Here is a 10564-nt window from a genome sequence, read left to right on the forward strand (position 1 = left end):
ACTACAGGATAAAGAACGAATACGAAATTTGGATTTCGAAACAAAAAAAAGAGGGGTGCAACACGAGAACTTCCCAGGAGGTCACCCATTCTAGTACTACTCTTGCCCAAGCACGCTTAACTTCGGAGTTCTGATGGGATCCGGTGCATAAGTGCTGGTATGATCGAACCCGCCATGTTCCTTTCGCTTTATTCTTTTAAACTACCCCGTCCTGCGAAGCAGTGTGGCTTTTCTAGACCGGAATTCATTTTAAGCGTCAATTGAAGCATTTTCCTTTCTCCTTTGATTTATTTGACTTTAGATTTTTTTTTTTTTGTTATTGATTTTGCACCCTGTTTTTTTTCCATCATCCGCAACTCTAAATTATCATAAAATCAATCCTCACGCTTGCGGTGAAGCATTTGCGCCGACAAATTGAGCGACGATCCGGGCTTTGATTCGAGCCGTACCGTTCCTATTTGTCTTGCGCCTTCAGGATCGCTCCTTCACGCTTCGACAAGAAGCAAATATAAGCCAAGTCGTCCCGACGGAGCTAAATTACTACAGGAATAAAGAACGAATAGGAAATTTGATTCGAAAGCAAAAAAGAGGGGTGCAACACGAGAACTTCCAGGGGTCACCCTTCTAGTACTACTACTCGCCCAAAGGCACGCTTAACTTCGGAGTTCTGATGGGATCGTGCCATTAGTGCTGGTATGATCGCACGCCATGTTCCTTTCGCTTTATTCTTTTAAACTACCCTCTGCGAAGCCAGTGGTTGGGCTTTGTCTCGAGCGGAATTCATTTAGCGTCAATTGAAGCATTTTCCTCTTATCCTTTTATTTAGTTTACTTTATTTTTTTTTGTTATTGATTTGCACCCTGTTTTTTTTCCATTCATCCCGCAACTCTAAATTATCATACAATCAATCCTTCACAGCTTGCGGTGATAATTTGCGCCGACAATTTTGAGGACGATCGGGCTTTGATCGAGACCGTTCCTTGATTTGTCTCGCGCCTTCAGCATGCCTCACTTCAGCTTCGACTAAGAAGCAAAATATAAAGCAATCGTTCCGACGGAGCTAAATTACGCTACAGGATAACGGAACGAATAGGAAATTTGGATTTCGAAACCAAAAAAAGAGAGGGTTGCAACACGAGGACTTCCAGGGGGTCACCATCCTAGTACTACTCTCGCCCAAGCCACGCTTAATTTTCGGAAGTTGTCTGATGGGATCCGGTGCATTAGTGCTGGTATGAATCGCTCCCGCCCATGTTTCCTTTCGCGTTATTCTTTTAAACTACCCCGTCCTGCGAAGCAGTGTGGCTTTTCTAGACCGAAATTCATTTTAAGCGTCAATTCAAGCATTTTTCTCTTATCCTTTTATTTATTTGCTTTCATATTTTTTTTTGTTATTGATTTGCACCCTGTTTTTTTCCCTCATCGCGCAAGTCTAAATTGTCATGAAATCAATCCATCACGCTTGCGGTGATATATTTGCGCCGACAACTTTGGGCGACGATCCGGGGTTTGATCGAACCGTACCGTTCCTGATTTGTCTCGCGCCTTCAGACTCGCCTTCATGCTTCGACAAGAAGCAAAATATGAAGCAATCTTTCTGACGGAGCTAAATTACTACAGGATAAAGAACGAATAGGAAATTTGGATTTCGAAACAAAAAAAATAGGGGTGCAAAACGAGAACTTCCCAGGGGGTCACCCATTCTAGTACTACTCTCGCCCAAACACGCTTAACTTCGGAGTTCTGATGGGATCCGGTGCATTAGGGCTGGAATGATCGCACCCGCCATGTTTCTTTCGCTTTATTCTTTTAAACTACCCCGTCCTGCGAAGCAGTGTGGCTTTTCTAGACCGGAATTCATTTTAAGCGTTAATTGAAGCATTTTCCTCTTATCCTTTTATTTATTTACTTTATATTTTATTTTGTTATTGATTTGCACCCTGTTTTTTTCCATCATCCCGCAACTCTAAATTATCATGAAATCAATCCTTCACGCTTGCGGTGATACATTTGCGCCGACAAATTTGAGCGACGATCCGGTCTTTGATCGAGCCGTACCGTTCCTGATTTGTCTCGCGCCTTCAGATCCGCCTACATCCTTCGACAAGAAGCAAAATATAAAGCAATCGTTTCAACGAAGCTAAATTACTACAGGATAAACAACGAATAGGAAATTTGGATTTCGAAAGAAAAAAGAGAGGGGTGCAACACGAGGACTTCCCAGGGGGTCACCCATCCTAGTACTACTCTCGCCCAAGCATGCTTAACTTCGGAGTTCTGATGGGATCCGGTGCATTAGTGCTGGTATGATCGCACCCGCCATGTTCCTTTCGCTTTATTCTTTTAAACCATCCCGTCCTGCGAAGCAGTGTGGTTTTTCTAGACCGGAATTCCTTTTAAGCGTCAATTCAAGTATTTTCCTCTTACCCTTTTTTTTATTTGCTTTCATATTTTTTTTTGTTATTGATTTGCACCCTGTTTTTTTCCCTCATCGCGCAACTCTAAATTGCCATGAAATCAATCCATCTCGCTTGCGCTGATACATTTGCGCCGACAAATTTGAGCGACGATCCGGGTTTTGATCGAGCCGTACCGTTCCTGATTTGTCTCGCGCCTCCAGATCCGCCTTCATGCTTCGACAAGAACAAAATATGTAAGCATCGTTCCGAGCGGAGCTTAATTACTACGGAATAAAGAACGAATAGGAAATTTGGATTTCGAAGACAAAGAGATGGGGTGCAACACGAGGACTCCCAGGGGCGTCACAATCCAGAGTACTATCTTCGCCCAACCACGCTTAATTTCGAAGTTCTTTGATGGATCCGGTGCATTAGTGCTGGTATGATCGCACCCGCCATATTCCTTTCGCTTTATTCTTTTAAACTACCTCGTCCTGCGAAGCAGTGTGGCTTTTCTAGACCGAAATTCATTTTAAGCGTCAATTCAAGCATTTTCCTCTTATCCTTTTATTTATTTTCTTTTATATATTTTTTTTATTGATTTACACCCTGTTTTTTTCCCTCATCGCGCAAGTCTAAATTGTCATGAAATCAATCCTTCACGCTTACGGAGATATATTTGCGCCGACAACTTTGGGCGACGATCCGGGGTTTGATCGAACCGTACCGTTCCTGATTTGTCTCGCGCCTTCAGACTCGCCTTCATGCTTCGACAAGAAGCAAAATATAAAGCAATCTTTCCGACGGAGCTAAATTACTACAGGATAAAGAACGAATAGGAAATTTGGATTTCGAAACAAAAAAAATAGGGGTGCAACACGAGAACTTCCCAGGGGGTCACCCATTCTAGTACTACTCTCGCCCAAGCACGCTTAACTTCGGAGTTCTGATGGGATCCGGTGCATTAGGGCTGGAATGATCGCACCCGCCATGTTTCTTTCGCTTTATTCTTTTAAACTACCCCGTCCTGCGAAGCAGTGTGGCTTTTCTAGACCGGAATTCATTTTAAGCGTTAATTGAAGCATTTTCCTCTTATCCTTTTATTTATTTACTTTATATTTTTTTTTGTTATTGATTTGCACCCTGTTTTTTTCCATCATCCCGCAACTCTAAATTATCATGAAATGAATCCTTCACGCTTGCGGTGATACGTTTGCGCCGACAAATTTGAACGACGATCCGGTCTTTGATCGAGCCGTACCGTTCCTGATTTGTCTCGCGCCTTCAGATCCGCCTACATCCTTCGACAAGAAGCAAAATATAAAGCAATCGTTTCAACGGAGATAAATTACTACAGGATAAACAACGAATAGGAAATTTGAATTTCGAAAGAAAAAAGAGAGGGGTGCAACACGAGGACTCACCCATCCTAGTACTACTCTCGCCCAAGCATGCTTAACTTCGGAGTTCTGATGGGATCCGGTCCATTAGTGCTGGTATGATCGCACCCGCCATGTTCCTTTCGCTTTATTCTTTTAAACCATCCCGTCCTGCGAAGCAGTGTGGTTTTTCTAGACCGGAATTCCTTTTAAGCGTCAATTCAAGTATTTTCCTCTTACCCTTTTTTTTATTTGCTTTCATATTTTTTTTTGTTATTGATTTGCACCCTGTTTTTTTTCATCATCCCGCAACCCCAAATTATCATGAAATCAATCCTTCACGCTTGCGGTGATACGTTTGCGCCGACAAATTTGAGCGGTGATACGTTTGCGCCGACAAATTTGAGCGGCGATCCGGGCTTTGATCGAGCCGTACCGTTCCTGATTTGTCTCGCGCCTTCAGATCCTCCTTCACGCTTCGACAAGAAGCAAAATATTAAGCAATCGTTCCGACGGAGCTTAATTACTACAGGATAAAGAACGAATAGGAAATTTGGATTTCGAAACAAAAAAGAGAGGGGTGCAACACGAGGACTTCCCAGGGGGTCACCAATCCAAGTACTACTCTCGCCCAAACACGCTTAATTTCGAAGTTCTGATGGGATCCGGTGCATTAGTGCTGGTATGATCGCACCCGCCATATTCCTTTCGCTTTATTCTTTTAAACTACCCCGTCCTGCGAAGCAGTGTGGCTTTTCTAGACCGAAATTCATTTTAAGCGTCAATTCAAGCATTTTCCTCTTATCCTTTTATTTATTTGCTTTCATATATTTTTTTTTATTGATTTGCACCCTGTTTTTTTCCCTCATCGCGCAAGTCTAAATTGTCATGAAATCAATCCATCACGCTTGCGGTGATATATTTGCGCCGACAACTTTGGGCGACGATCCGGGGTTTGATCGAACCGTACCGTTCCTGATTTGTCTCGCGCCTTCAGACTCGCCTTCATGCTTCGACAAGAAGCAAAATATGAAGCAATCTTTCTGACGGAGCTAAATTACTACAGGATAAAGAACGAATAGGAAATTTGGATTTCAAAACAAAAAAAATAGGGGTGCAACACGAGAACTTCCCAGGGGGTCACCCATTCTAGTACTACTCTCGCCCAAACACGCTTAACTTCGGAGTTCTGATGGGATCCGGTGCATTAGGGCTGGAATGATCGCACCCGCCATGTTTCTTTCGCTTTATTCTTTTAAACTACCCCGTCCTGCGAAGCAGTGTGGCTTTTCTAGACCGGAATTCATTTTAAGCGTTAATTGAAGCATTTTCCTCTTATCCTTTTATTTATTTACTTTATATTTTTTTTTTGTTATTGATTTGCACCCTGTTTTTTTCCATCATCCCGCAACTCTAAATTATCATGAAATGAATCCTTCACGCTTGCAGTGATACGTTTGCGCCGACAAATTTGAACGACGATCCGGTCTTTGATCGAGCCGTACCGTTCCTGATTTGTCTCGCGCCTTCAGATCCGCCTACATCCTTCGACAAGAAGCAAAATATAAAGCAATCGTTTCAACGGAGATAAATTACTACAGGATAAACAACGAATAGGAAATTTGGATTTCGAAAGAAAAAAGAGAGGGGTGCAACACGAGGACTTCCCAGGGGGTCACCGATCCTAGTACTACTCTCGCCCAAGCATGCTTAACTTCGGAGTCCTGATGGGATCCGGTGCATTAGTGCTGGTATGATCGAACCCGCCATGTTCCTTTCGCTTTATTCTTTTAAACCATCCCGTCCTGCGAAGCAGTGTGGTTTTTCTAGACCGGACATTCCTTTTACAGGCGTCAATTCAAGTATTTTCCTCTTTACCTTTTCTTTTAATTGCTTTATATTTTTTTGTTTAATTGGATTGCACTGTTTTTTTTTCATCATCCGCAACCCCAAATTTATCATGAAATCAATCCTTACGCTTGCGGTGGATTACATTTGGCGCCGACAGATAGCGGCGATCCGGGCTTTGATCGAGCCGTAGCCCGTTCCTGATTTGTCTCGCGCCTTCAGTCCTCGCTTCAGCTTCGACAGCAAGAAGCAAAATAGAGTTAAAGGCAATCGTTCCGACGGCGCTTAATTTACTACAAGGCATAAAACGAACGAGATAGGAAATTGGGACTTTCGAAACCAAAAAAGAGAGGGGTGCAAACACGAGGACTTCCCAGGGGGGTCACCAATCCAGAGTACTACTCTCGCCAAACACGCTAGTTTCGAAAGTTCTGAGTGGATCCTGCATTAGTGCTGTTATGATCGCCCCCGCCATATTCCTTTCGCTTTATTCTTTTAAACTACCCCGTCCTGCGAAGCAGTGTGGCTTTTCTAGACCGAAATTCATTTTAAGCGTCAATTCAAGCATTTTCCTCTTATCCTTTTATTTATTTGCTTTCATATATTTTTTTTTATTGATTTGCACCCTGTTTTTTTCCCTCATCGCGCAAGTCTAAATTGTCATGAAATCAATCCATCACGCATGCGGTGATATATTTGCGCCGACAACTTTGGGCGACGATCCGGGGTTTGATCGAACCGTACCGTTCCTGATTTGTCTCGCGCCTTCAGACTCGCCTTCATGCTTCGACAAGAAGCAAAATATGAAGCAATCTTTCTGACGGAGCTAAATTACTACAGGATAAAGAACGAATAGGAAATTTGGATTTCGAAACAAAAAAAATAGGGGTGCAACACGAGAACTTCCCAGGGGGTCACCCATTCTAGTACTACTCTCGCCCAAACACGCTTAACTTCGGAGTTCTGATGGGATCCGGTGCATTAGGGCTGGAATGATCGCACCCGCCATGTTTCTTTCGCTTTATTCTTTTAAACTACCCCGTCCTGCGAAGCAGTGTGGCTTTTCTAGACCGGAATTCATTTTAAGCGTTAATTGAAGCATTTTCCTCTTATCCTTTTATTTATTTATTTTATATTTTTTTTTGTTATTGATTTGCACCCTGTTTTTTTCCATCATCCCGCAACTCTAAATTATCATGAAATGAATCCTTCACGCTTGCGGTGATACGTTTGCGCCGACAAATTTGAACGACGATCCGGTCTTTGATCGAGCCGTACCGTTCCTGATTTGTCTCGCGCCTTCAGATCCGCCTACATCCTTCGACAAGAAGCAAAATATAAAGCAATCGTTTCAACGGAGATAAATTACTACAGGATAAACAACGAATAGGAAATTTGGATTTCGAAAGAAAAAAGAGAGGGGTGCAACACGAGGACTTCCCAGGGGGTCACCGATCCTAGTACTACTCTCGCCCAAGCATGCTTAACTTCGGAGTCCTGATGGGATCCGGTGCATTAGTGCTGGTATGATCGCACCCGCCATGTTCCTTTCGCTTTATTCTTTTAAACCATCCCGTCCTGCGAAGCAGTGTGGTTTTTCTAGACCGGAATTCCTTTTAAGCGTCCATTCAAGTATTTTCCTCTTACCCTTTTTTTTATTTGCTTTCATATTTTTTTTTGTTATTGATTTGCACCCTGTTTTTTTTCATCATCCCGCAACCCCAAATTATCATGAAATCAATCCTTCACGCTTGCGGTGATACGTTTGCGCCGACAAATTTGAGCGGCGATCCGGGCTTTGATCGAGCCGTACCGTTCCTGATTTGTCTCGCGCCTTCAGATCCTCCTTCACGCTTCGACAAGAAGCAAAATATTAAGCAATCGTTCCGACGGAGCTTAATTACTACAGGATAAAGAACGAATAGGAAATTTGGATTTCGAAACAAAAAAGAGAGGGGTGCAACACGAGGACTTCCCAGGGGGTCACCAATCCAAGTACTACTCTCGCCCAAACACGCTTAATTTCGAAGTTCTGATGGGATCCGGTGCATTAGTGCTGGTATGATCGCACCCGCCATATTCCTTTCGCTTTATTCTTTTAAACTACCCCGTCCTGCGAAGCAGTGTGGCTTTTCTAGACCGAAATTCATTTTAAGCGTCAATTCAAGCATTTTCCTCTTATCCTTTTATTTATTTGCTTTCATATATTTTTTTTTATTGATTTGCACCCTGTTTTTTTCCCTCATCGCGCAAGTCTAAATTGTCATGAAATCAATCCATCACGCATGCGGTGATATATTTGCGCCGACAACTTTGGGCGACGATCCGGGGTTTGATCGAACCGTACCGTTCCTGATTTGTCTCGCGCCTTCAGACTCGCCTTCATGCTTCGACAAGAAGCAAAATATGAAGCAATCTTTCTGACGGAGCTAAATTACTACAGGATAAAGAACGAATAGGAAATTTGGATTTCGAAACAAAAAAAATAGGGGTGCAACACGAGAACTTCCCAGGGGGTCACCCATTCTAGTACTACTCTCGCCCAAACACGCTTAACTTCGGAGTTCTGATGGGATCCGGTGCATTAGGGCTGGAATGATCGCACCCGCCATGTTTCTTTCGCTTTATTCTTTTAAACTACCCCGTCCTGCGAAGCAGTGTGGCTTTTCTAGACCGGAATTCATTTTAAGCGTTAATTGAAGCATTTTCCTCTTATCCTTTTATTTATTTACTTTATATTTTTTTTTGTTATTGATTTGCACCCTGTTTTTTTCCATCATCCCGCAACTCTAAATTATCATGAAATGAATCCTTCACGCTTGCGGTGATACGTTTGCGCCGACAAATTTGAACGACGATCCGGTCTTTGATCGAGCCGTACCGTTCCTGATTTGTCTCGCGCCTTCAGATCCGCCTACATCCTTCGACAAGAAGCAAAATATAAAGCAATCGTTTCAACGGAGATAAATTACTACAGGATAAACAACGAATAGGAAATTTGGATTTCGAAAGAAAAAAGAGAGGGGTGCAACACGAGGACTTCCCAGGGGGTCACCGATCCTAGTACTACTCTCGCCCAAGCATGCTTAACTTCGGAGTCCTGATGGGATCCGGTGCATTAGTGCTGGTATGATCGCACCCGCCATGTTCCTTTCGCTTTATTCTTTTAAACCATCCCGTCCTGCGAAGCAGTGTGGTTTTTCTAGACCGGAATTCCTTTTAAGCGTCAATTCAAGTATTTTCCTCTTACCCTTTTTTTTATTTGCTTTCATATTTTTTTTTGTTATTGATTTGCACCCTGTTTTTTTTCATCATCCCGCAACCCCAAATTATCATGAAATCAATCCTTCACGCTTGCGGTGATACGTTTGCGCCGACAAATTTGAGCGGCGATCCGGTCTTTGATCGAGCCGTACCGTTCCTGATTTGTCTCGCGCCTTCAGATCCGCCTACATCCTTCGACAAGAAGCAAAATATAAAGCAATCGTTTCAACGGAGCTAAATTACTACAGGATAAACAATGAATAGGAAATTTGGATTTCGAAAGAAAAAAGAGAGGGGTGCAACACGAGGACTTCCCAGGGGGTCACCCATCCTAGTACTATTCTCGCCCAAGCACGCTTAACTTCGGAGTTCTGATGGGATCCGGTGCATTAGTGCTGGTATGATCGCACCCGCCATGTTCCTTTCGCTTTATTCTTTTAAACTACCCCGTCCTGCGAAGCAGTGTGGTTTTTTCTTAGACCGGAATTCATGTTTAAGCCCGTTTAATTGAAGCATTTTTCCTCTTATCCTTTTTATTTTTTTACTTTATATTTTTTTTTGTTATTGATTTGCACCCTGTTTTTTTCCATCATCCCGCAACTCTAAATTATCATGAAATGAATCCTTCACGCTTGCGGTGATACGTTTGCGCCGACAAATTTGAACGACGATCCGGTCTTTGATCGAGCCGTACCGTTCCTGATTTGTCTCGCGCCTTCAGATCCGCCTACATCCTTCGACAAGAAGCAAAATATGAAGCAATCGTTCCGACGGAGCTAAATTACTACAGGATAAAGAACGAATAGGAAATTTGGATTTCGAAACAAAAAAGAGAGGGGTGCAACACGAGGACTTCCCAGGGGGTCACCAATTCTAGTACTACTCTCGCCCAAACACGCTTAACTTCGGAGTTCTGATGGGATCCGGTGCATTAGGGCTGGAATGATCGCACCCGCCATGTTTCTTTCGCTTTATTCTTTTAAACTACCCCGTCCTGCGAAGCAGTGTGGCTTTTCTAGACCGGAATTCATTTTAAGCGTTAATTGAAGCATTTTCCTCTTATCCTTTTATTTATTTATTTTATATTTTTTTTTGTTATTGATTTGCACCCTGTTTTTTTCCATCATCCCGCAACTCTAAATTATCATGAAATGAATCCTTCACGCTTGCGGTGATACGTTTGCGCCGACAAATTTGAACGACGATCCGGTCTTTGATCGAGCCGTACCGTTCCTGATTTGTCTCGCGCCTTCAGATCCGCCTACATCCTTCGACAAGAAGCAAAATATAAAGCAATCGTTTCAACGGAGATAAATTACTACAGGATAAACAACGAATAGGAAATTTGGATTTCGAAAGAAAAAAGAGAGGGGTGCAACACGAGGACTTCCCAGGGGGTCACCCATCCTAGTACTACTCTCGCCCAAGCATGCTTAACTTCAGAGTTCTGATGGGATCCGGTGCATTAGTGCTGGTATGATCGCACCCGCCATGTTCCTTTCGCTTTATTCTTTTAAACCATCCCGTCCTGCGAAGCAGTGTGGTTTTTCTAAATCGGCATTCCTTTTAAGCGTCAATTCAAGTATTTTCCTCTTACCCTTTTTTTATTTGCTTTCATATTTTTTTTTGCTATTGATTTGCACCCTGTTTTTTTCCCTCATCGCGCAACTCTAA

At 42.9% G+C, this 10564-nt stretch overlaps 15 non-coding genes and 3 pseudogenes across 15 annotated transcripts; all 18 read right to left on the minus strand.

Moving 5' to 3' along the window:
• Positions 1 to 52: 52 nt before the first annotated feature.
• LOC113757989 lies at positions 53 to 171 on the minus strand. Its single transcript, XR_003466537.1, has one exon. It is a non-coding gene; the product is annotated as a 5S ribosomal RNA (ribosomal RNA).
• A 418-nt stretch (positions 172 to 589) lies between these two features.
• Positions 590 to 707, minus strand: LOC113758006 (annotated as a pseudogene).
• A 958-nt stretch (positions 708 to 1665) lies between these two features.
• On the minus strand, positions 1666 to 1784 carry LOC113757994. The gene has a single exon (XR_003466541.1). It is a non-coding gene; the product is annotated as a 5S ribosomal RNA (ribosomal RNA).
• A 415-nt stretch (positions 1785 to 2199) lies between these two features.
• LOC113758008 lies at positions 2200 to 2318 on the minus strand. Its single transcript, XR_003466550.1, has one exon. It is a non-coding gene; the product is annotated as a 5S ribosomal RNA (ribosomal RNA).
• Positions 2319 to 2733: 415 nt separating this feature from the next.
• LOC113758005 lies at positions 2734 to 2853 on the minus strand (annotated as a pseudogene).
• A 414-nt stretch (positions 2854 to 3267) lies between these two features.
• Positions 3268 to 3386, minus strand: LOC113757984. Its single transcript, XR_003466532.1, has one exon. It is a non-coding gene; the product is annotated as a 5S ribosomal RNA (ribosomal RNA).
• A 415-nt stretch (positions 3387 to 3801) lies between these two features.
• LOC113758003 lies at positions 3802 to 3909 on the minus strand (annotated as a pseudogene).
• A 446-nt stretch (positions 3910 to 4355) lies between these two features.
• Positions 4356 to 4474, minus strand: LOC113757995. The gene has a single exon (XR_003466542.1). It is a non-coding gene; the product is annotated as a 5S ribosomal RNA (ribosomal RNA).
• A 415-nt stretch (positions 4475 to 4889) lies between these two features.
• On the minus strand, positions 4890 to 5008 carry LOC113757986. Its single transcript, XR_003466534.1, has one exon. It is a non-coding gene; the product is annotated as a 5S ribosomal RNA (ribosomal RNA).
• A 416-nt stretch (positions 5009 to 5424) lies between these two features.
• LOC113758002 lies at positions 5425 to 5543 on the minus strand. The gene has a single exon (XR_003466548.1). It is a non-coding gene; the product is annotated as a 5S ribosomal RNA (ribosomal RNA).
• Positions 5544 to 6511: 968 nt separating this feature from the next.
• On the minus strand, positions 6512 to 6630 carry LOC113757987. Its single transcript, XR_003466535.1, has one exon. It is a non-coding gene; the product is annotated as a 5S ribosomal RNA (ribosomal RNA).
• Positions 6631 to 7045: 415 nt separating this feature from the next.
• On the minus strand, positions 7046 to 7164 carry LOC113757991. The gene has a single exon (XR_003466538.1). It is a non-coding gene; the product is annotated as a 5S ribosomal RNA (ribosomal RNA).
• A 416-nt stretch (positions 7165 to 7580) lies between these two features.
• Positions 7581 to 7699, minus strand: LOC113757997. The gene has a single exon (XR_003466543.1). It is a non-coding gene; the product is annotated as a 5S ribosomal RNA (ribosomal RNA).
• Positions 7700 to 8114: 415 nt separating this feature from the next.
• On the minus strand, positions 8115 to 8233 carry LOC113757988. The gene has a single exon (XR_003466536.1). It is a non-coding gene; the product is annotated as a 5S ribosomal RNA (ribosomal RNA).
• Positions 8234 to 8648: 415 nt separating this feature from the next.
• Positions 8649 to 8767, minus strand: LOC113757993. The gene has a single exon (XR_003466540.1). It is a non-coding gene; the product is annotated as a 5S ribosomal RNA (ribosomal RNA).
• A 416-nt stretch (positions 8768 to 9183) lies between these two features.
• Positions 9184 to 9302, minus strand: LOC113757980. The gene has a single exon (XR_003466528.1). It is a non-coding gene; the product is annotated as a 5S ribosomal RNA (ribosomal RNA).
• Positions 9303 to 9725: 423 nt separating this feature from the next.
• LOC113757998 lies at positions 9726 to 9844 on the minus strand. The gene has a single exon (XR_003466544.1). It is a non-coding gene; the product is annotated as a 5S ribosomal RNA (ribosomal RNA).
• A 415-nt stretch (positions 9845 to 10259) lies between these two features.
• On the minus strand, positions 10260 to 10378 carry LOC113757982. Its single transcript, XR_003466530.1, has one exon. It is a non-coding gene; the product is annotated as a 5S ribosomal RNA (ribosomal RNA).
• Between the last annotated feature and the right edge of the window lie 186 nt (positions 10379 to 10564).

Source organism: Coffea eugenioides, unplaced genomic scaffold (assembly GCF_003713205.1).
Source record: "Coffea eugenioides isolate CCC68of unplaced genomic scaffold, Ceug_1.0 ScVebR1_3495;HRSCAF=4717, whole genome shotgun sequence".
In the NCBI taxonomy this organism is placed as follows: Eukaryota; Viridiplantae; Streptophyta; class Magnoliopsida; order Gentianales; family Rubiaceae; genus Coffea; species Coffea eugenioides.